This window comes from Artemia sp. Qi Xiang Cuo, chromosome 21 (assembly GCF_049724085.1).
Source record: "Artemia sp. Qi Xiang Cuo chromosome 21, ASM4972408v1, whole genome shotgun sequence".
NCBI lineage: Eukaryota > Metazoa > Arthropoda > Branchiopoda > Anostraca > Artemiidae > Artemia > Artemia sp. Qi Xiang Cuo.
This window is the reverse complement of record NC_142814.1, coordinates 19578404-19604058: the sequence shown is the minus strand read 5'-3', so window position 1 is coordinate 19604058 and position 25655 is coordinate 19578404. Positions and strand designations below refer to the sequence as shown.

At 35.1% G+C, this 25655-nt stretch overlaps 1 protein-coding gene across 2 annotated transcripts in view; it reads left to right on the top strand.

Annotated features, from left to right (window-relative positions):
• Positions 1-25655, top strand: part of LOC148939318 (uncharacterized) — a 143264-nt gene that overhangs the window by 31829 nt on the left and 85780 nt on the right. The window contains exons 1-2 of one of the 2 annotated variants that reach the window (XM_089107103.1): positions 14360-14378; positions 23927-23993. The gene's annotated coding sequence lies outside the window, so the exon portion shown is untranslated. Of the gene's footprint in view, positions 1-14359; positions 14379-23926; positions 23994-25655 lie in introns of those variants that run through there. The other variant, XM_089107102.1, reaches the window with a different exon arrangement.

Sequence of the window (25655 nt, the reverse complement as noted above, 5' to 3'; positions counted from 1 at the left end):
TTTTTCCACTGCCAAAGCAACAGAACTCATAACATGCTGCTTTCGTACATGTAGTATTGCCGAGGTGAGGGAGACAGTTACATCAGGATTGGCAGCAAGTTCCTTTCGTAAATTGAAATTGGATGGAGCAAGCGTCAATTTTATATCCTCTTTAATATTGGGTGGTAGCCATTCGGGTATATTAAATATTTCATGATATATTTTTGCAACTAGATGTAATTCACTAGTTGCAGCATTTTTTAAGTGCATCTGTACTATCAGTATTAGTAATATATTCATAACCATTGGAGGTGCCTCTCAATTCCTTGTATGACTTGGGTGTCATCAGCATGAATTGCATATAGCTTGTATAATTCGAGAGATTGTTATTTGTGCTCACCAACGTGCCATTTATGTAGACACTGATTGGATAAAATGAATTACGTCATGCACAATTTTTATAGGATATTCCATCAGCAAGAATTGGCAATGTATTATCGGATTTCCGGACTTTCATTTGTAAATCTATAAATGTCAAAGACATGTCCATAAAGTAGTCGTCGTTTGGAATAAACTTGAAAGTGGGTATTATCGGAGAGGCGTTGCTGTGGATAAAATTGTTAATAGTAACCCTGTTTTACACTCACATCAACATTTTCAGCATTGAGTAGATTTAAAGATGAAGTAATTGATGGATGGGAATCCTTGTGTGGTATATATGACATCTTAGGAAAAGAAATCCAGTTTCGATCTAACAATTCTCTTCCTAGGGCTTCTTCTTCTACTGTTTACTGTGCGTGTCGTCTTTTTCCTTCTTTTCTTTGACAGGGGTGATGTCTTTCGTTTCTGACCTGAGTAGAGACTGATGAGTGGTGCACTGTTTCTCGACATTTTTAAACGTTTACCATTTTGATGAGATTTCAATTGTTCGCCAGGGGTTCAAGCACTGGACCTAAGATTTTCAGAAGCAATTTGTTTAAAATCTTTGCCAGAGCCCCAATCGTGTAGTGTAGAGGATGCAAAATGTGTCGCAGCCGGTATAATATATTTTGTAGCCTGAGGTAGTGCAGAGCAAAACAGCTTAGGGAAGCAACTGCCAAGAACATAGCCAGACACTGACGGGCGACCTTTGTAATAGTCCATTCCATTACCCTGTTGCCTTGGGCCAAGAGTATTAACATAGCAGTCAATGTCAATAAGTGAAAAATGTTGTTCTTCATGCTATTGTTGTACAAATAGTGTGTGCTATTGCTATTCGTGCTGTATTTTAAGTTGTACAAAATGTGTGTACTATTGTTGTTCTTGCTGTTGTACAAATAGTGTGTATTTTGTCAATGTGTTTTTGTCAATAAATGAAAAAATGCTGTTGTTGCTATTGTTGTACAAAAAGCGTTGTTGTTAATAAATAAAATAAATATTGTTGCTATTGTTGTTGAACAAATAGTGTGTGCTATTCGTGCTGTATTTCAAGTTGTTGATGTTAATAAATGAAAGAAATATTGTTTTTTTTGTTCTTGAATAGATAGATCTAAAAAAAAATTATAATTTATTCATTAGACAAGTATGGTTTACAGTTCGTTGTAGTCCGACTGTTGTCAACAGCAGCAGCAGTATGTATCAATTTAAAACACCATTCAGGTCGTTTCTGTGTGGCCCATCAATGTCTGGGAAAACGACAATTTTAGCTAAAATAATTAAAAATCGTAAAATATGTTTTTGGAAAAACCATAGAAAATTTAATATTGCTATAGTATTTGGCAGGAGTCCTACGATCAAATAAAAGCCACTTCCACATCCATGCCAATACAATTCATACGAGGACTTGATGTTTTCAACAATATTGAACCAAACTCATGGTTGATTATTGATGATTTGGCTGAATCAATTGAACAGTTCTCAGGAAATGCTACAGCTGTTTACCGTTCGCTCTCATCATCAAAGCATTTCCAAAACTCTAGTTCTACACAATCTGTTTCATCAGAGCAAATGTATGAGAGCCCTTGCTTTGAATTGTACCCTCTATATTATCTACCAAGTTGTTCGTGATTCTAGCTCACTAATAACTCTCAATAAGCAAATATATCCAGGTGCTCCCAAATTTCTGCTGTCAGCGTACAGTAAGGCGACAAATAAGCCCTACGGGTACATTTTGCTAGATCTAATCAGAATGCACCCGAGGATCTACGTGTAGTCACAGATATTTTTGACAAAAAAATTACTGTATATCTTCCGGTGAACAGTAGAAAAGGCTATTAGTTGCCATCATGACACTGAAGAAACTACACGAACAACGGCATTTATTTTTTGTTTTAGGCACTTCAAAATCCCCACTCAGGAAAACCGTACTAAAACATGGTGTGAACAATGATTTCATTAAAATAATGCCTGAACTTTGTTTAAATTTAACTGGCGATAATGGGCACCTACAAAAAGTTCTTAGATAAGAGAAAATGCAACAATGTCCCCTTTTCCGTACCTCGTGTTGCAAAAACGAGGTAAAAATTTTTAAAAGTAAACATTTCCTTCAGGTGGACGGTGACTTTATCAAACTTTTAGTGCCAATAATCACAGGACTTGTAAATAGTTTTCTATAGATGGCTAAACCCTATAAATTGCCGCCATCTGAGCTTGTCCTCTCCCCCGTGGAACATTTTGAAGACAATCTAAGCAAATTAATTAATAACGAAAATATTGCCGATGATAAAAAGCTAGTTTTACTTCAAGATGAATTGCGTCGTGTGGACAAACATACACATTATCGTGAAAGACCCGTCGCCGTCACAGATCCCCCTAAGCAAGAAACATATCCTCAAGATTCTGCACAATCAAAGGAGAAGGAATTGAATTCCAGAGTGACATCAATTGGAAACCTATTGCCAGTGACCTATCGAGAACAGAGTAAGAGTATTAACATATCTCATGTTGGAAAGTGGTGGTGATCATCATCAAGTTCAAGTCGATAGCACAGGGAAACGAATTATAATTCAGGGAAAAAGTTATAATCTAGTCGATTTAATTTGTGATATGGTGACGAATCGTAAAGGACTTTTATCGTTTGAAAATAATCTATACACCTTTCTAAATGCATCAAACTTCCCCAAAAGTCTTATTGGCAATAAGCAAATTAAAAAAAAAATAAAGAGAATATAGTCCTCTAACAACGCCAACATTTAAAAAAGAAGAAGAAGATTTTAATTCAATATTAGAAAATACTAGCAGCAGAAGCAACAGCAATGATTTGATAACACCAACGATGGTGGCTGCTAGACAAAAGCGAAGACGTATTGATTCACCCTCCAGTGTGGAAAATGGGAGTGGACATTACACTACGTGTTTGCGTTCAAAATGGATGAAGTTTTAAAACATGTCTATGAAAATATTGGTGAAGTGGGAAGTCTAAGTTCCTCCACAACGCTTTCTAAAGTTTCCTCTGATATAGATGGCAGCACATTAAAAAAGCTAAAGTGTATCTAGAAAATGAAGCGAGTTACACACTGCATCGGAATCGCAGGCTTCGTGAAAAAACAATATCGACAAACTAATGCCTTTTCCCCTCTGTATATAATGCAAACCGATCTTTTAACTTTATACACGATTCAACGGCGTCACAATACACCCTACAAATATATTCTAGTGGCAATTAGTGTTTTTAATCACTAGGCTTTTAGTATTTTATTGCGGACAAAGACAGTTGTTGAAGTTGGTCATACTTTAGAAATTGTTCTTTAACAGGATTACTGTAGAAAAATTCAATTGGATTGCCTTAGTGAATTTTTTAATCCACATAAGCAAAAGGTTCTATTAAAATATAATACAACGCTCTATCATTGTCACAGCCCGATAAAGGCTGCATTGGCTGAATGACTGATAAGAACGATTCGTTTATTAATTTCGAGATATTGTACGCTGTAAAATACTGCTGCTTTTAATCATGATTTAGATAGAATCGTACAGATATGAAACAATCGACCACGTCGATCCCTGTCCAGTATTATCCCACAGGAAGTTCGTTGCAGTGAAGGCAAATTGGATACTTTTGTAAATCAATGTTCCAGTGAAAAGAACATTTTGAAGAAGAAATTCGACGTTGGTGATACTGTTCGAATTAATAGAATCAGTAATATTTTTGAAAAGGGGAATTATTTATGGAGCACTGAACTTTTTAAAGTGTCCAAAATCCTAGACACTGAACCCAAAACATATCGACTGCAAAACACCAAAGATAATGAGATTCTCTGCGGTTTTTATGAATACGAACTACAAAAAGTTAGAAACACTAGTGAAACTTATCAAATTGAAAAGATATTAAAGAGTCGTACTCGCAGGGGCAAGAGACAGTTGCTTGTTGGTTGGCTAGGATACAACTCTGATTTCGATTCTTGGATTGCTGCTAAAGACGTTAACAATGCCTAATAATTTCTATGTGGAATTCATGTCCAACTTTTCTGACCCCCTGTACAATGAATTGATTAGAATAAGCGGTTTTTGAACCAAACTTACCCCCGTTATCAAATTCAACGGCGTGTAAGAAGTGGGTCTTTTCGACTGTATTCTAATAAATACATATGACATCCTGAGAAAAGATAGCAAATATGATATAAAAATTAGACCCTATGATTGGCCACCACCCTCAGGTGATCAAGAACAAATTCAAAAGATCAATTGGATGAATTATCCATATATTAAATTACCCTACAAAAAACTCACCTGCATGAATGATTTATGTCGTTCTATCAATAAAAAATTTTTGCCCATAAAAAATAAGCCTTTCATTTCAACTATTTAAAGGAGGAGAGCAAGATCTGCATTAGTTCACCCATTGCCGATGGAAAGGTTATTCTCAATGATAATCTAAAGGATGTTCTTGGCTTTAAACTCAATATAATCAATGGCAAAAGTGCTGGAAACACTAATTTCATTTTTGCTGATTACCCACATGCCTTCTCCACGGACACTTGCATATTTCTCCACGCTTCATTTGTTGAAACATCCAGTAGTGGTAATAGCAATGCCCCCTCCTACGAGTTCCTGAACGAAAAACTAATCAAGAAAATATTCACCATTACAATATAAAACATTTTCAGTATATCCCTGTAAACACTTCCTGTTTGGAACTCTGTCAGTTAACGCTAAGAAGTGAGTTGGGTGATCCCCAAGCAATATCAAAAGGTTTGGCTGTGATTACATGCCATTTTCGACCCATTGTTGTTGGTGTTCAAAACAAACAAGATGTTTAATAGAAAAGTGGTATTCATTTGTCCTGATATTGTATCAGAGTTAACAATACCATGCCATTCATTATCGTTGATAGATGATATTTCATTGTCCTGAATGTCACGAAACTCCATAGGCGCGTCAATGAGTTCTTGACTTGTTTCTTCAACTGATGAGGGGGGAGACAGAGAATATGGAACCAATCCAATCTATAAAAGAAAATAGCATATTTTCAAAGTGTCTAAATCACCCTATTTTTAAAATTGGATTATTATTTACATATTATTTAAAAAACACGCTTAGAAGCACTATCTGTGCACACAGTGTCATTTGGTTAATTCACTAGCTTTGTAATCATGTCAATTTCAAAAACTGACATCTTGTATTTATTTCTATATCAATAACAATAGTGAAACTATTTTTCAGTTAAAAATTGAATTTTGATACTCACAAATTTGCAATATTCATTATACTATCTCAGCGAATTATCTAGTAGGCAGAAAAATAAGCAGCGCTTGTGCTGTCTTTGTATTTCCTTTGGGAGAAAAAAATATTAGCTGAAATTAAAATATAGAAACTTACATTTAGATTTGCAGCTTGCATGTTGAGGGCTGTAGGGGCCACATCATTCTCGCCTTGCATTGGTCGGGAAGGGCCCGGCAATGCTTGATAGGGGTCAAAATCACAATCTTGTGCAGCAGTAACATTATGAGCAGCCATCCACTCTCTCTTTAATTTTCTACCAGGCTGCATTGGAGCCTGCGCGGATGGGACTTGGGAAGGCAGAGCAGGCCTGGAAGAAGTTGACGGTGCTGGCCAAGTGCCATACTGCACAACTGACGCCCTCACAGGAGTTTTATCATTAACCCTGGCCCTCTTTGATGGAGGGGGCATTTCTCATAATTGTCATTAAAAAGAAGAAAAAATTTAGTATAAAATAATGACCCCCTTTTACAGAAGAAAAATTAGTACCCCCTTCTACAGAATTTATTGTAAGGCATAATTTTGTGTAGAAACCATCTCCTATTGCCCAAAGAATCCCCTCCCCCCTTATTCAGCAAAGCAAAAAGTAAAATTTGCGAGAAATATACTTCGACAGTCGGTAGCTCTATGGTAGAAATGCTCCTATTTTTACCATTAAAAAATAAAAATAAATACACTCCTTGCAGGAAATAAACCCGAAAAGCACAGAAATCCTATTTTTACCATTTAGAAAAAAATTAAATACATGCCATAGAGACGTAACGAATATATTTGGCCATTATTCCTCTAGGCTCAAAAAGATCTATCAATTTAGATCATTTAAAAGGACCTGCGCTTCAATAAGCTTTCTCATGGTAGGTACGTATTTTTTTCTTAACCCCCTCCCTCCCCATATAAACACTGAGTACTCAAAATGGAAGACAAATACTATATGAAACTATTTATCATAAGCAACACCTGAGCTCCCCCTAGCAATTCATAAGATTTACTCTAGACAATTTGACCGGAAAAAAAAGCAGTGATGCAATAATTAAGGTTTTAACATGTTTACCGAACTGATAGTCAGCTTAGCGGCTTAACGTCATAGGGGATTGGCATATTAACACCTAAGAGTTGACACTTTTAGCTAGAATATTGAAAGCGTAAGAATTGCACATAATTGTTCGAAAAAGGAATTATTTCCAATGACAGAATTAAAATCGTTAACGGTGGGGGGCTTACACGGTAAAAAAAGAGCGTATTTTACGCTTTCTAACGACTATAAACATCGCATAGTGGAGCTTTTTTTGGGGGGGGGGTATACCCTGAATTTGAATATATTGGAGGGGGACTACAAAAATGATTTTATTTGGAAATCCCTACGAAAATTTACTAAACAAAACTAGCAATATAAATCTGTGCAGCTAAAACTTCCAAGTCTACAATATTTTATGTTCTCTCCATAATGTTGTGAGTCGGTATGATATTTTAACCTTAATGCATGTCCATTATAAACAAAATCTCAAGGCCAAATTGTGATGTAAGAGAAACCTTACGTAAGTTCATTGACCTAGAAAGAGACACATGATCCTGTCCCGCTAGATTCGAGAATTCCCGTTAAATCCCAGAAATCTAGTCTGATCTTGTCCCCTTCGTAGATCAATAACATTGTCCCGTTAGTATTCAGTGCGCATTTGCATTTTCCCCGCAGTATTTCCGTGTTCCCTGATTGACCATAAAAGAGGTACTTTTAAAGTACTTAATAGTACCTTTCTTATCTGGCAATGATGTATACTTCGTCCCGGAGTCAACAAAAAGAACCATCAATAAATTATGTACGTTCTGTATCTATTGGGTCCCTCCTACTTACGGTCGCATTTCACCAATTTTTGAAAAATAAATCAAATTATTGTTCATATTGGGTTTCTTAAGTTTGTTTTATTTATTTTATTAAGTTTGAGAGTTCGATAAAAAAGAAAAGTAACTTTTTTTCTTAATGCTGGATCTGTGTAAATACTTGCATTATTATAAAGGTCAGTTACAGTCGGTTTTTTTCTATATGGTTTTCAACGCTTGGTATAACAAACTATCTTTTTCGAGCGTCTGTAATTTATAAGTGTGGATTATTTGTAAAGAAATGATACATTTTCTGCGGGAAAGTCACTCATTGTTTGCTCGGGTACTCTCTATAAACACTGGTAGAAAACAGCACATCAGTTAAGCTGTTCAGACTGTAGATATGTTTTGGATGCCAAACCTTTTGAGCAGCCGAGTCATTTGTGGGTTTATACTGCGGTATGCTAGGATTGGCATAATTAACAAATAAAAGTTCAAACTGGGGATGAGTCCTTTTATTAGACAATGAAAACAGGTATAAAAAATCTGGATATTTCGACCTCATACAGCAGTGGTCGTCATCCGCAGAAAAACTGGACCAGTGGTGTATGTGGCCGAAATATCCAGATTTTTTATATCGGTTTTCAGTGTCGTCGAAAATTGGCATTATTATTTTGAATTATGTGCCCGTTCAGTTGAACTTATTGTTACGTGTGAAATTTAATTTCGCGTAAATTTTACGTAAAATAGCATAGTTCAGGAGTTAATATGTCGTTAAATTCATGTCTGAGTTCGTAGAAGCGTTTAATTAACTTAAACATTTTGAAGGACTTTTTGAAAAAATTCAGAATTGACTCTACACAAGACCAATGCCACTTGCTGATATTTTAGATCAGTTTCTCCGCTTCTTCGCCATCATTACCAGTTATGAAATATTTAGAATGAAGTTTTTTCTCTTTAAAGATATATCGACTATTCATATTCTATATGTAAAATATATTCTATGATTAGTTAATTATATTTGTTCCATTGTATTCAATATAATTATAATAAAAACAAATTTGTAATTAAAATATAAGAAGTCCTTCTATAAATTTACTGTACTTTCTGTGTGACCAGTGATGATGTTGAGGAAATGGTTAGTGCAATGGCGATTAATTTGCGCCTTTTTAGTGTTTGAATCCAATCTATAAAATAGCTACAATATTCTACTGTATAAATGTACGCAATTTGAAGGAGACTGGTAAACTGGGACCTATCTGGAATATAGAACGCTCTGACTGGGACTGGGGTTATTGGGCCTACCCAATAACCGCCTTTTAAATTGGAGCAAACTATTAAATGGGTCTGTCAACTTCATACAATAAAGTTTGTATTCTTAATACACATGATTAGTTGTTTGTTCTTGCTTTTATCATATTTTTTCTTGCTTAAGGAGGTTTTACCTTTTAAAAGGGAGGGGGATAAAGCCATGAGGGATCCTGTGGTCCAGCCTCATCAGGGGTTCCTACTCCCATGTGCAGATGTGAATATTCTCATATCAGAGGTGGATAATGATAACTCTGTATCCTATTGTGCAGTTTATTTTATTAAAATTGTGTCAATACATTTTCCTGTAGCTTGTTTCGCGAAATATGTCTTGGCCCGGAAATTATCCTAATGGGCATCATTGGAACAAAAAAAAAGAAAATTATTAGCTACTGAAAACGCCATGTCTTGAATATTTGCCGGCAGTTTTGTGAAGTTTTCCCCCTCTTCTTAACAATTTGAAAAAAGGGTATTTGTGAAGTTTTAGCTGTTCGCCAACAGTATGTGGGCTCCAATACATTTTTAATGCTTAAAGCCTTAATTCCAGCGTTTTTAAATAGAAGTGTTACCAAAAATGTTTAAAGATAGTTGAAAATAGTATTTAATAATTAAAGGGGGTGCTGACTTACCGCTACCCGGTTGCGCAATGTTGCATGGCTAAGTCATCCTTGGCAGGGTTCTACAATGCTTTGAAAAGTCCCCAAGACGCTTGATACGCTCCCAACAACGCTTGGAACAGTTCAGTCATGCATTGCACGCGCCGCCTGGTGAACATGATTTCTAAGAGAGAGTAACCCCTTGCATCAATATGGACATTTGGCCTTCTTGGAAAATTCTGTACCCTCCAAATTTCAGGAGCGAGCAGCTATGGGAAGTAAAAGTGAAGGAATACAAAATGGGAGCAATCGGAGAAAAAAGTGAAGGACCGATTTAAAAAAAAGCCTGAATTTTTATTTGTTTTTTATTTGGTACTTATGTGTTATAACGCCTATGTTAAGTTCTTAATCAAGTCGAACCTGTTTTTCTGACAATACCACAAAATATGATGAAAATATAATACTTTAGAAATGAATTCGGGCTACATATTTACACATTAGGGGTGGGGGTGGGGTAAAGTATAGTGGATCTGCATGCAAAAGGTGTTACGCACAATTGTTCTGCATATTATGAAGTAAGAATTGTATTCTAACTTCACACTCTCCAAATGCTTTACCCCCGTCCCACCCCGCTTATGTGTAAATATATAGCCCAAATAATATATTTCACATCTGTTCTATCACATGTGTTTGTTTGTGTCACGCTAAGCTGGAAGAAAGTAACGAAGAAACCGGGTTTACAGTGTGCCAATGGACGAAGAACTTAGCATAGGTGCTTTAACAGATAAGTACCTTTGATTTGTCTGTGAATGTAAGTGGACACTACCAAAATTTAGAGGTTTTCTTCGGAGAGTTTGAGGATCAAAATATCAAGAGGGAGCATTTGTTTGTCGTAACATTCCACAATTAGTTTTTTTTTGGGGGGGGGAGTGCCTCCGTTTCCCTTTTTGTGCATGTATTATTATGGGTGTGTTGGGATTTGTCTTTTGCAACTTTTACTTTCTTCTTCAATTTTTTTTGTCGTAAAACGCAAATTTTGCAAATTAAGCGGGCTTTCCATTTGACTGAAATGTAGACCATTTGAGTTATACCCATTCCTATTTTGGTTGTAGTACTTAATTAAATACTTTGAAACACATTTAAGTTACCGTACAAAAGAATTGCGTGTGAGTGATTTCGCGGTCATTTTTTGTTCTTTTATGATAGTAGCCAGTATTCTCTCGATCGGTTTGTGAATTAACGGTTTATGCTTCATTTGGTGAATTACGTTGGATTATGTTATGGATGTAGTAAAGAAAATATATAAATAATTTATTTTAGTATAAAGTTAGGACTCAAAAGAGGGGTATCCGAAAAGTTTGCCCCTCACCAAGTATTAGCTATAAATGGGTAGTAATATATTTTCTGCATTGAAACATTTATTGTCTGGATGTTCTTTTTTTTATCAAAACCATAGTTTTCTATAAAAGCAATGCAATTATCATTAGTGATAGGTTTTAAATAAATCTATATGCGCAGAAGTTGCAAAAAAAAAAAAAAAAAAAAAATTAACGTGGAACCCTTATGTTTAGAGCTTGACTTACGACAATGATTCGTAATGCTGGGATGGGGGTGGGGTGGGGGATTTATAAGACAGTTCACTTTACTAATTTGAATCTTTTTATGCCAATTTTTTTCTATCTTGCCACAGCTAACTACTACTGCTTCCACAACACTAAAACGTTTCCAAAATTGTGTACCCCAGGTGAGGCGTGGCGGAGGTAGTGTTCTGGTAAGGCATATTGTGCTGGAACCTGGCAGTGTGCTACAGCGGAACTTCAATCTGGCAAAAGGGGTGCCTTTATGGTGAGCGGATGTAGACAGTGAGCTACCGTCAAGGAAGACTTGATTCCTGGTTATACAAACATAATTAACGTTCGTTAAGTCATGTTTTGTTGAAATTAAATAAAAAAAAACAAGTTTTTTAAACTGAAAGTAAGGAGCGACATTAAAACTTAAAACGAACAGAAATTATTCCGTATATGAAAGGGGCTGTCCCCTCCTCAACGCCTTGCTCTTTACGCTAAAGTTTGAATCTGCCTCACAACTTTATTTTTTCAAACAATAAAAAACTTTAGCGTCAAGAGTGAGGCGTTGAGGAGGGGACAGCCCCTTTCATATACGGAATAATTTCTGTTCGTTTTAAGTTTTAATGTCGCTCCTTACTTTCAGTTTTAAAAACTTGTTCTTTTTATTTAATTTCTAATCGTTTTTTAGTTAATGCAGCTTCTAATTTGGCTCACCGTGATTGAATAAGTAAACAAAATTTACATAAAAATTTTACTTTTCTTTTGCTAAATGGCTGCCTCTAAATTTGGTTCTGACGTAATTTACAAATTAACTTACGTAACGAGCCTCTATATTCGTATATTTTTCTTCTGGCAAAAAATACAAAGTTGCAGATATGAGCTTGAAACCTATGTAATAGGGTTTTCTGATACGCTGAATCTGACGGTGTGATTTTCATTAAAATTATTTCACTTGTAGGGGATGTTTCCCCCCTATTTAAAAACTGAGGTAAATTCTCTCATGCTCGTAGCCTTTGATGAGTAATACTAAAACTTAATAAAATTTGTATGTTTTGAATCAGCATTATAGACCCATTCTTTTTATATATTTATTGAAATCAAAATTCCGTTTTTGAAAGTTTCGATTACAATTGAGCCATATCGCTTGTTTTTTTTTATTGTTTTTTTTTATTCCGTCAATGTCATGAAGCATATTAGGGTGTTCTCTCCTATTTCACATACACGTTATTTACGTTAAAATTAAAAAAAAAATTTAATTAAAAAAACCCAGACTCACAAACGGACGTTAATTAGAATAGATAGCTCTTTTGAAAGCACTAAACAAAAACTACACCCTAAAGAGCGAGGTAATGGCTTGGAGGAGAACCATCTCAAATACATAATAATTTCTGTTAGTTTTAATTTTTAATGTTGAATCTTACTATCAGTTGAAAAAATTTTTTTTTTTATTTAATTTAAGATCGTTTTTTAGATAATGCTTGGAAACCCGGCTCACCCTTCACAGAAATATCCCTTACCCCAAAGAAACATCCTCCGTAGAAAGATTCTCCCGAGTAACCCTCTACTCCAGCCCCCCTCCACCAGAAAAGAATGTTTCCTGAAAATGTCTGTATGCTTCCCAATAACCAATACAATGTTTATGCAATGGGCAAAGTTCATTACTTGCAGACCTTCCCCCGGGGCCTATGGAGGATTACGTCATCCTCAAAGACATAGTTATAATATTTTTGACCATGCTGAACAAAACGTCTATCTAAAAATTTTGATCGGATGACTTTGGGAAAAAAATGAGCGTTGGAGGGGGCCTAGTCGCCGTCCATTTTTTGGTCACTTATAAAGGGCACTAGAACTTTTTATTTCCGTTCCAATGAGCCTTCTCACGATATTCTAGGACCACTGGGTCGATGCGATCACCCCTGGGAAAAAGAAAAAAACAAAAAAACAAATAAACACGCATCCGTGATCTTTCTTCTGGCAAAAAATGGAAAATTCCACATTTTTGTAGATAGAAGCTTGAAACCTCTACAGTAGGGTTCTCTGATACGCTGAATATGATGGTGTGAGTTTCATTAATGCTATATAATTTTGAGAGTGTCTGTCCTCATTTTTTTGAGAACCAGCCCAATGGTCTCAGGCGCATAACGTCTGAATTGTTGCATTAAAGTTGATTATACTTATACATTGTAAATCAAAAAATAAATCTGGTTATTTTGAGGTATCTCTCGGTACCACAATTCCTTTTTTTAGATTTTCTGTTAAAATGTATCATGGTCGCTCCGAACTAAAAGTTAGTTACCACTAACAGTTTGATATAACTTTGTTCGCGAAGCTTTGATATAAACTGATGTTCTCTACCCTTTTTGTAACAAATTCAATATGTAGATAGATTCAAATGTGGCAGAATGCAGCAGATCAATAATATTTTTCAAAATTTTACCACATTGGACAGTCATTTGGTTTTAATTATTCCAGGGAATGCAGTTTCCATAGATACTCTCCTGCATTGTGGTGCATTTTGTCCTAAAACAAATTAATTTGCCGTGCAAAACTCAATTATTATGACACATCAGGGTACTTTTCAATTAGCTGGTACCCATGCGAGAAGTCAAGTTTGGTTAATGCTAATGAAATAAAACAAAATTCGATGAAAATATAATAGTTTAGAAACAAATTTGGGCTATATATTTGCACATTAGGGGGGTGGGGGTAAAGCATAGATTATATTAAATACATAACCTAACGTAGGTACCTTTTTTCCCTAAACCCCAAAAAACAGTAGTTTAATATTGTAAACGCAATGACAAACCACGGTTTGCGATACAATTCTCTATTGACAGATACCCGTTTGACTAGTGTCCTTTAGGATCTTCCCTATACAATATATCGCGTGGGTACCAGCTAATTGAAAAGTACCCAAATCAGAAACTGGGCAGAAATAAAATTATAAAATACTAATTTTTCCCATGAAAGTAGAGGATGACGATAAATCCCAAAAATTCTTCCGAATTCCATGAATACAGGGAAATGTCATAAGTTAGTTGAGGTGTTAATTAAACTGTGAAGCAATAATGATAGTTCGTTTTAATTTTCACTCTGTAGCCATTCCATCAGAAAAAGTTTTAAAATCAATTGATGACAAGACCCTTCTCATTACACTAGTTGAAATGTTTGTTGATTCAATGCATCCAGTGGAAACGAAGGCGTCTCCTTGAAGCGCATGACCTATCTTCAGATCGATATTTTAATGGGAACCATTTTCCCATCTTAGGGAATTCTCCTTTACCAATTCCTCCTACTCTTACGGTATTCTATTAGCTTTTGGTCTTTGCTTATTTTTCGTTTGTTTAGTTGCATTTACTCTGAATTGTTTCTCACTCTGAGAGGATTTGTTGTTTATGAACTTATGTCTTAAAAGGTGAGCAATTTTATGTCATGTTGTTGGCGTGAGCGACAGGTTTAGGATGCTTAATTTTCTGACTATTAATATATTCTGAATACTAAAGCCAAGTGATGAAAATAGTATAGTCTAATAAATAAAGACATGTTTGAATCCCTTAGACAATTCCATGTCTATTACCATGGGCATTATTTCGATGGGGGGGGGGCAAGCGGGGGTCCCTGGCCGGGGAATGGGAGACCGTTCAGGGGAGAGGGGGATTTCTAGTGAGCCTCACCCGGAAAATTTGTGAAAAATACAAGCTTAAATTTGTTTTTAATCTGAAAACTTATTTTGGGAAATTATTTTATAATGGATACAGAACACAAAACGGTTAAAAAGTAAACATGGTGTGGGCCTGCCTAAGTCTTCAATAGTACATCTTTTTTAAAGGGGTAACAAAGAAGAGTTTCTATTTAGCAAAGATGCTACTCAGTTAATTTCAAGAAATTTGCATAATACATAATAAACAACAACCAGCACAAATATCAATCAAACATAAAATTAAGTTGACAGTCCTGCTTCCGATCTCGTTCGGTTGTGGAAGTTCACCGGTATATTCTCAGCGCTCTGCGTGCATGACACGTATCTATTTTTATACACTTCCCTTACCCATATCCACAGTTTATAGAATTATCCAGTAAGTTTATCGCAGATCATTTCTGGTCTTCATTCTCGGTGCGAACAAAAAGCTCCTCCCACTTATTTCTGCATTAGCGGGTTAGTCTGTTCTCGTCAATCAATGAGAAATGGTTACAAAGTGCATTATCCGTAATTGCGAAAGCAGAAAAAAACCTGGTGAGTCAGCCAAGTGGTTTGCAAGTGTCCCATCTCACAGGTATGACTTAATTTATATACAAATTATGACTTAATCTATTATTTACATACAGTGGACTCAACTGATCGGCCTATGTAGGATTCTATAAAAAAGGGGGCGGGGGGTTGATGAAATTTGTGAAAATAAGGAATTTTTTCTTCTTCTAATAACTGGTGGAATAGGTGTGATGGTTTCGGGGGCGGATCCAGGATTTTCTAGAGGGGGGGGGCGCAAAATAGGTTGATCCGACAAACTTACGTTAGGAGCAAGTTTAATTAATGCAAACTTGCGTTAATTAGGTAAATTACGCTACTTTAGACTACTATAGGGGGGCACCCCTCGCCCCCTCTGGATCCGCCACCGGATGGTTTATCATTTTTTTTTTCACGTCGTGATGTGTATTTTCTACGATATTTATTTTCTAGATAAGACTACTTTCGTTTTCAATCAATGTTTTCGTATGACATGGGCAGACCTTTCCTGAACTTTAAACAATAAACACCTCTGTTTGAAAATCTTTGCACTTTGTGAATTTAGATAGCGATAAGGGTTCCTGATTGAGACCAATTTTAGGACTTGGGTTCTAATTATTGGTTGCTGTGGTAAAAGTTGCCATAATGGCCCTATCCAAGAAAATACCAAACGTCTGTTAAGAAGTGTTTTTCGTAAAATTCTTAGGGAACTTTCAGAAATTTTTATTTCTACTGATCTTAAGTTTAATATGGCCTTTACTTTTCTTAAAAAAAAACTTTCTTTTTCGTAAAGTTTTCGTAGTATATATATATATATATATATATATATATATATATATCAGTGTATATATATATATATATATATATATGTATATATATGTATATATATACTATATATCATATATATGCATATATGTATATATATATATATATGAGACTATATGATATACCTATATATATATATATATCATATATATAACATCTGATAATAACATTGAGCTACTAATTACCGATTTTCATTTATGTATTGGAATAAATTAGTTTAAAATTAGTTTCTTCAAAATTAGTGTTCCAACGTTGAAGCCAAGTTTCGCGTCCAAGAGAAATCTGACTTCTCTACCCGTGAAAAGATCTGATGCCGCTTATGTTTATATCTGCAAAAACGTTCTCTGGAGCACTCGCACCTCGGTCCGGGTTTTTATAATGGGTGAGATAGGGAATGATCATACTGCTAATTCTATAAACTGTGCCCATATCATACTACAAACAAAACTAGCGCTATCGTATTGTTAGCCGTATCGACCTTAATTCAATAAAAAGTTAATTTAAAATGTATTTCTTTACCAACTCCAGTTTTATGTATCGTCCAAAAAATGAACCTGTCAAGACATAAACCAGTTTCTCCCCAATTATCATTTCAAGGTCTACTTAATAAAGTGCGGTATTTTCCAAATTATTGGGGGAACAATCTGCCCCTATCTTCAAATGACACCTATGGTTAGAACCCTCTCCCCCTGAGAATAGCGTTGGGCTGAGATAAAAATAAAATACGCACTGTGTTAAAATTTGAAAGTCTTGACGGTGATTGGGCTCAATAAATATAGACGTAGGTTTTAAACTACCGAATTTACGGTTTTTTTTCGGAAAATTAATTATTTTCTTACATCATTTTAATCATGGTAAATATGCGTCAGGTTTTTTGCTGTATTATATTTTACTATGGTATTTAAGGTACATTAAGATATATTAAGGTACATATGGTATTTAAGGTACATGAAGCTTCAGTTGACACTCAGAACAATACGTTAAGGAATAATGGGGTGGGGTGGCTAAGAAAATATTTGAAAGGGATTCAATACTTCATCATAAAAAATGGTGTTTAATGGCCCAACATCTGTAATATCTATTAGTTTCATGTGATCGCTTCAAAATATCATAGACAAATATTCAAACATTTTCTTTGGAGAGTGCTTTTTACCCTCTTATTCATTCCTCATATTTTAAGGTTTCTCCTAAACATAAAATTATTTGAAAAAAAAACTACGTTTTCTTAAGAGTTAAAGAGGCTGAGTTACAAGGTCGAACCTTAAAACGTACAGGGATTAGGAGGCACAGTTGGGGGGGCTACCGCCCCCCAAACCCCCCGCTTTCGCAGCCTTTAAATAAAAAAAAAGTTTTTTAAGCTGAAAGTAAGGAGCGACATTAAATCTTAAAACGAACAGAAATTATTCCGTATATGAAAGGGTCTGTGCCCTCCTCAACGCCTCGCTCTTTACGCTAAAGTTTGACTTTCTCACAACTCTTTTTTTTTAAACAATAAAAAATTTAGCGTAAAGAGCGAGGCGTTGAGGAGGGCACAGCCCCTTTCATATACGGAATAATTTCTGTTCGTTATAAGATTTAATGTCGCTCCTTACTTTCAGTTAAAAAAACTTTTTTTATTTAAAGGCTGCGAAACCGGGGGGTTTGGGGGACGGCAGCCCCCTAACTGTGCCTCCTAATCCCTGTACGTTTTAAGGTTCGACCTTGTAACTCAGCCTCTTCAACTCTTTAGAAAACGTAGTTTTTTTTCAAATAATTTCTGCACGTTTTTGTACAGTTTATTACTTATTATTGCTTGACTAACTATTAGCTGATCGTGTGAGGAGTTAAAGTTGGGGGGCTGCCGCCCCCCAAATCCCCTGCTCTTGAACATTCTTGTGTTAAGGCTTTTAATTTCTGAATACTCAAATCACTTCGTACAGGGTGCCTCCTAATCCCTGTACTTTTTAAAGTTCGAACTTGTGACTCAGCCTCTTTAACAGCTCCCCAACTGTGCATCCTAATTCCTGTACGTTTTAAGGGTCGACCTTGTAACTCAGCCTCTTTAACTCTTTAGAAAACGTATTTTTTTCAAATAATTTAAAAAAGAAACTGAGTTTCTTTTTTAAAATTTAAATTCAGTAAATAAAAATTTTCCTCTAATGGTGAACTGAACCCGGGTTTTCGGCCTGACAGTCAAGGGTCTCGACCGCTGCACTCAAGAGACACACTAGGAGTTGTTTTTTAGTAATAGGAATCTATTTTTGACGCAAGCAAATCCCCACAAAACTTGATATTTGGTGAATGAAAGATCTTAAGCCGAACTGGCCAGCCATGACAAAAAAATATTGACCCAATTTATGATAACCTTCTAAAGAGTGAATCAATTGTCAATAAGGGAGTAAAGATTTTAAATAATCACCAGGGGACTATTTTACCTGCTAGACCAAAACGATTTGCTTCAGTAATGGCTAACAAAAGGATTATTTCGCAACTGAATAATTAAATTAATTTAAAGTTTTTTTTTTTTTCCTAAGTTACTCTGGTGTCCTCACTGGAGTAACTTTATTTTAGTATCTTTTCCCTACGTGGATCAGTCTGCGTCGATTGTACATTTTTGTTTTTTTTTTTTTTTTGGTTGTTTGTGTATTGTGTTTTTGTTTTTTCTTGTTTTTTTTTTTTTTCTTTAGTTATTAATACACCGTTTTTTTATAAATGTGAAAAATACGCGTTTTTTTTTTTGTTTTTTTTTTCTTTTCTCTCCACTGGCCACAGTCTCGTTTGTTTGTTTTTTTTAGAGATTTTTCTCTTTGTTGGTTTTTTGATATTGGTTTTTGGAAAACAGGGAAGGAGTGATCAGATTGAGCTGAAATTTCGAGGATAAGCTCCCAGGCCCCAGGAAAGCTTATCCTCTAAATTTCAGCCCGATCAGACAACGTTAAAGGGGGTTGTGGTGGGAAAAATTAACATGGGCTATTATAGGAAAACGAGGTTTTTCGTAAATGTAAATTTGGGGGATAATTATTTCGGTCTGAAAATATCAAAAGGCCCTAATAGGTCAAATTCTGCTTCGAATGAGTCCTCATTCACCCAGATCAGTTGCCAACTGTGGCCTGTAGGCGTGGATAACAAAAAAAAAGAGAAATGAAGTTTAAGTGGCTATATTTGGTTTTTTGAAAAGAGGGAAGGAGTGATCGGATTGAGCTGAAATTTCGAGGATAAGCTCCCGGGTCCTAGGAAAGCTTAACCTCTAAATTTCAGCCCAATCGGACAACGTTAAAGGGGGGCTGTGGTGGGAGGGTCGAAACTTCCGGCCCAGTTTACCCCATGAAGATAAAGTCGGAGGAGGATGAAATTTTGCAGGTTTCTTAGTTTGAGTTTGGGCTACAAAATGCGATCACTGCCGTCTCTCTGCGACCTCTAGGACCTAAAATCGCTTAACATTGTGGTGGGTCACCTCTTTATAGAGGCATAAGTGTGCCTCCTTGATAGTCATTTGCTTGTTGTGTCCTTTACTATTTTTCTTTTAAAAACGAACTTGGCAACTCTGCACTAGTTTGCAGTAGTTATGAATTCGGTCAGCTCGACTCAAGAGGGCTTGAACTCGGCTTCCAATTTCACCAAGTTCCAAGCCTATTTAAGCAAACATTGACCTCGGATGACATCCCTGACTAGAAATTTCTAAGATTGTTTAGGATAACATGCTGTTTTGAAAATAATGCACAACTATTTTGTTCTTGGGTTTGTTATGAAATAAAATATATTCAATAACATTTAAGAGAAATCGAGTTAAAAAAGAGATTATGTTGAAAAAGAAAGAGAAAAATAGGATCAGCCATGAGAAAAAAAGAAAAGAAAGGAAAATAATTTCGGTACAGGGGAGGTACAGTATAAGGAATATTAAATCTGAGGAGATAACAAATTTACGAAGAGCAACTTCATCATTGCATGTTTCGAGTCTCGAGACTCGTTGAGTCGAGTGTTTACGCTCCCTGTGCAGTTTTTGGTATTCCATTTTTCTGCTCTGTTACGATTTTACTGTCTCAACGGAATACGAAAATTTTAGTGTCATTCCGTAGCTAAGATTCAGTAGTATCCACCGAATTAAATTTTTTTTTAAATTTTAATGTACATGGTTTTTTAGATTAAATTTACGTTGAAAATTGATTGAAAATCGTTGAAAAAATGAAATGTTTTGTATTTTTAAGCAGGTTTAGACCCCCGAGAAAAAAAAATTCTAAGCCATCAGAATTCTGGCTCGCTGAATGGATAGATCTGAAACTAATGAACCGATGGCTTAAGTATCTTGTCCTTTTGGTGCAAGCTACAGTTGCAGGTCTGTCGTCAGATCACTTATTTTAGAGGGAGCATTTTTAAATATGTAACATAACCTAAGATAAATTAGGTTATTTTTTTGCCTCTTTAACCCCCAAAAACTAAAGTTTAAATATCTTTCACAGAGTGAATAATATCTCACTATGCAGCGGAAACCTGTTTTTCATTAGGATCTTTGACATTCTATATGCGGTCCTCCTCTCGTGTTTATGGACTACTAAACAAGTACCGCTACTCCTGCTGCAGCTATTATGACTCAGTAAAGTACAAATTATGTTTTGTTCTTTAGAAGGCATGGGGTGCGTCAGCCCTACTCCGTCTAGTTTCTGCTGGTTTTGAGTTTTACTTTGATATTTATTTAAATTTCTATTCATTTTGGGTTTCATTTAATTATTGATGTGGTTTATGGTAGTTTTACGCTTTAGAAATTATTTGAATTTATTTCTCCTTATCTTTGGTTTAATGTAGCTCTTTTACTTTCTTTGAAAAACTTCTTTTGTGGAAAAAAGCTTTTTAAAAATTAATTACCTTGTAAAAATCTAACCTGAAATCTTATTTTTGCATATTTCTCATAACAAAGTCCTTGGAATTGGCGAAATCCTTCACGTGAAACTATTGGCAAGATAATTCTGTAAATTATTTATATCTCACCTTGAGACATACGCAGTTGCACATCATGTCATATAATTTCTTCGGTACTTTTCAATTAGCTGGTACCCACGCGATATATTGTATAGGGAAGATACTAAAGGAAACTAGTCAAACGGGTATCCTTCAATAGAATTGGATCGCAAACCGGGGTTTGTCATTGCGTTTACAATGTTTAAACTATTGTTTTTTGGGGTTTAGGGGGAAAAGGTAACATAACCTAACACTAGGTTAGGTTATTTTAGATTAGGTTACGTATTTAATATATGCAATGCTTTACCCTCCTCCCCCCTAGTGTTTAAATATATAGCCCGAATTTGTTTCTAAACTACTATATTTTCATCATATTTTGTTTTATTTCATTAGCATTAACCACACTGGACTTTTCGCGTGGGTTTCAGCTAATTGAAAAGTACCATTTCTTCATTCCTGCAATAATGGGACAACTGACCGAAAATGGCAGGTTTAGTTCAAAAAATTTCTTTTACATATTTTTATGTCTATTCGTGTGTGTTCCTTATATAAATATAACCTGGAATATATTAAATATATACCTTATAATTATGCATAATCTTATATTAAATTAAATATATATTGAATATAACCTTATATTAAAAAAATTGACTTTAAAGATGTCATATAGTTAGAACTCTCACATCTTTTTTTTTTCGTGTTCATTTTTTCGTTATCACCTCTAGAAAAAAAGGACCTGAAAACTGTTTAAACAACCTTGTAAGATCAATTCTGAACTAAAAAAAAAGAATATTAGACCTTTTTTTGTCTCTGTTCTCACTGGGTTAATATTCACTTGTCTTGAAGGTTGAGTTGCTGGCATGTGATTTTAGTTGTTTTGACAAGCAATTTATGGAACTGAAAAATCTAACTTTTATCAGGCATCAGCAATGTTTTTTAAACGATAACAACACCCATGACAAATTGGGTACTTGCCGGTTATTGGAAACGCATTCAAGAATCACGCTTAGGTTACATCTCAGAAAACCAGTTTCGTAGCTACAAAAACGAGTGATGGATGATAAAATGCATGGGGCTTAGCATAATGTCTTGGACTTGTATAACTTGGTAAGACAGTACCCAGGATTTTTTTTTGGGGAGGGGGGTTTACTCAAATATTTTTTCGGGGGGGGGGGGGGTACACAAAAAACGCATAAAAATTGGATTATATCCATTTTTGTTACGTTTTTACGTGTCAGAAAAACATTTCGGGAAGGGGGTTAAACCCCCTAACCTCCCTCCTGGGTACGGCCCTGTAACTTGGGGTATATATTCGCACACTATGGGGGGGGGGATTAAGTTGTGTTAGGTTGGCTTAAGTTAGTATTGGTTTCCATAATTTTGCTTCTAAAGCATTATTTTATCATTATGTTTTGTTATTTTTCATTAGGATTGACCAACTTCTCTTCTTGAATGTATAATAAACTAGTACTAGTTGTTGTTTAGATATATTCAGATACAACAGTAATAACCATAGAAGAGATTATTCGGTGTGTACATGATTAACAATTGAGATCCCTAATTCACGGATATTACTTATCCGAGCAACTTTTTTACCTATTGAGAGACAGGCTTTAAAGCTACTTACAACGTCATCTACATTTTCACTAGAAAACAGCTGTGAACTTGTACATGATGGTTGAACATGTGATGGTTTTTAATATAGTTCTTTGCAGATAATTTTTAAATTATTTCTTTTGTCGGAATAATTAGTTAGCTATTTGTTGTAATAATTGCTGATATAATATTAAAAAATACAGTAAATGTTATTGATGAGGTACATGCGCAGTATTTTTTCAAGTCAAGGAAAAATAATTTCTGAGACCACACTGGCTAATCATGACAAAACATAAAATCGAGAAGAAGAGTAAAAAAACCAAATCTTATAACAAAATTATCTTATTTTAGTTTTGTGTTTTGTTTTAAGGTTTAGTTTTTTATATTTTATCAGTTTTGTTCTGCACTAAGGAAAATCTAGCGGAGGTCTTGACCGAGATATTAGCATATTTTTTAATTTTTTTCACTTGCTGTTATTGTCCTCGTTTTCTCTCTTCTTCTCGATTTTATGTTTTGCCAAGTCAAGGAAAAGCGTCTTAACTCCAATTAAGACGCAGAAACAGGCGTTTACTAGTAGAAAATGATAATAATAGGTTATATGAAATATAGCACAATCTCATTTGGAAAAGGGTGTAGGGGAAGGATCGGGGTACCCCTCTCCCCAGCTGCGTATGCACCTGCTAAATTACTAGCATAGGAATAAATTTTGTAGATGTTATCCGACACAGTAGAACTTGATATGTCATCTGCCATTACTTTTAGTACTAAATTGGTACAATGGCAAAGTGGATATAATAGCAAAGCAAAATCGGATAAAGGTAAATGAAAATACCGGTAAATAGTGGCTCTATACTATCCCTTATCTATCTCTTTTAAAAAAGCATAATTTCATTTTCTTTTGCTAGATCTTGCAGGCTAAATTTCTTTTCACTGTTGCAAGATAACAACTAAAAAATTCGATATTCAGTTCGGGGGTCTATCAAGACAATAAAAGATTCAGTATATATATATATATATATATATATATATATATATATATATATATTATATTATATATATATATATATATATATATATATATATATATATATATATATATATATATATTATATATATATATATATACAATTATGGCTATATGTTTGACCATTAGGGAGGGGGGGAGCAAATTTTTGGCTCAAATAAATGTTATATTTGAATCTAGGACAAAACTCTGATTCAAAAGGTATCTCTACTTCTTAGCTATCTTAATATTCAGTTAATCGGAATTTTACTAAAATGGGACATAAGTGGTTGCACATCGAATTAAATATAATCTTTGATATGGAGACCAAGATCTACTAAATTGTCTGATTGATTAAATCTGATTTTCTTATTTCTTTTAGGAGAGTAAGGAAGACGAGTTGGCTGAAAGAATTTCATGTGATGAAGACAGCAGTAGGAGCGTCAGAGGTAAGCATGTCAGTGTTGTCGCCTTAATTTAAAAAATCCTGCCATCCCAGATAGGGTAAATAGTTGCTTTCTGAGCTTATGTGCTTCAGTAGTTTCAAGAAAATGATTGAGGTAGGTGAACAAAATTTTCAGTGATTAGCTCAAATATCAATTTCTGGAAACCATTAAAGTTTAATTCACGTTGTTGAACTATTTCCAAGAAAATATTAAAAAAGAATTGTGTCAGAAAAGCGATTTGTACCCTAGATAAGTAATTTCCTTTCCACAATACCATGGGAAAACCCACAACTCAATTACGTTGGCTCTTTACCTGGGTGTTTTACATTTCCAAGGAGTAATATTCTTAATACCTTAACGGGTATCGACCTGGTGTCAAACAAAGAGTATGTCGTCCCCGAATCGGGTAGTAAGAGACAACTCGAAAGGATTTATGGAAAATTGGAGCTTCAAAGAAGGGAGTAAAGAGTGAAGTGAAGAACTGGTTTGGGTTGAGGGGGAGTGTGTGAAGTTGTTTTGGCCTCAGGCGGCTGGGGACTGCAATACGTCACCAGTAGTTATGAGTCAGTTTGAAATTTAGATTGACTGGTGGAAAGCAAATTTTCAAAAATCTGTAAAGTTCTTTGCTCCCGAATCTACTGAAAGTTTCGCTCTTAACCCCCTCTCATGTAGTTGGAATATCCTTTAAATCATTTGTTATGATCTCTTCCTATCCCCTTTGGTGACGACCTACTTTTTGTTAGCCCCCAATTCCTGGGATTTAATGACATTTGTCGTAAAATTCACTGTTTGGTATACTGTCAGATAAACGAGCTGCTGAATCTATCCTTAGACAGTTCTTTTGAAAAACTTAAAAAAAAACTTCCTCGACCTTTTAACACGCCCACGTTTCTTCCTCTCTTCCACGCTTCCGTTTCTTTTACATTATCCAATATGTGTACTAATGATGCTACTCAGGTGGTTGAAGCTATCCACTTGATCAATTTCCTCGCTACCTAACTTCACCTCTTCACCCTTATTTATTTTTACTTCACTTATCTTAGTCTTCTTACTTTAATTCTCAAACGTATTCTTGCACCTTGAATTCTCAAAACTTCCCAAATTTCATTAATTTTGCTAACATTTTAATCCAAGGCATTCAAGTCATCTTCATATTAAATTAAGAAAGAGCATAATGTAATACTAGGAAAGTTTAACTTCACCATTTTATACCATGTTCTCTTTTAGCCTTTGCCGTGTTCCTTAGGACAAAGTCCGTCAAAATAATCCATATATGGTAAACAAAGATAGGATACAACATTGCTTAATTCCTGATCTCCCACCAAACCCACTACTAAACTCACTTCTTACCTTAAGTGCATCTATGATATTCTCCTATACAGCACGAATCACTTTAATGTACTTATCTGCTGTACTATACTAGCATAGGATATTCCCTGAAGCTTTTCTATCAGTTTAATAAAATGACTATTCAAAACAAGGCCGTATCCAGGGGGGTGGGGGATTCAACCCCCCCTCTGAAATGTTTGTGTGACTCGTAAAAACGTAAAAAAATAGATATAAACACATTTTGTATGCGTTTTTTGAGTTTTTTTGTATACCCCCCCCCCCCCGATTTTTTTTTAGTAAAACCCCCTCCAGAAAAAAAAAATCCGGGGTATGGCC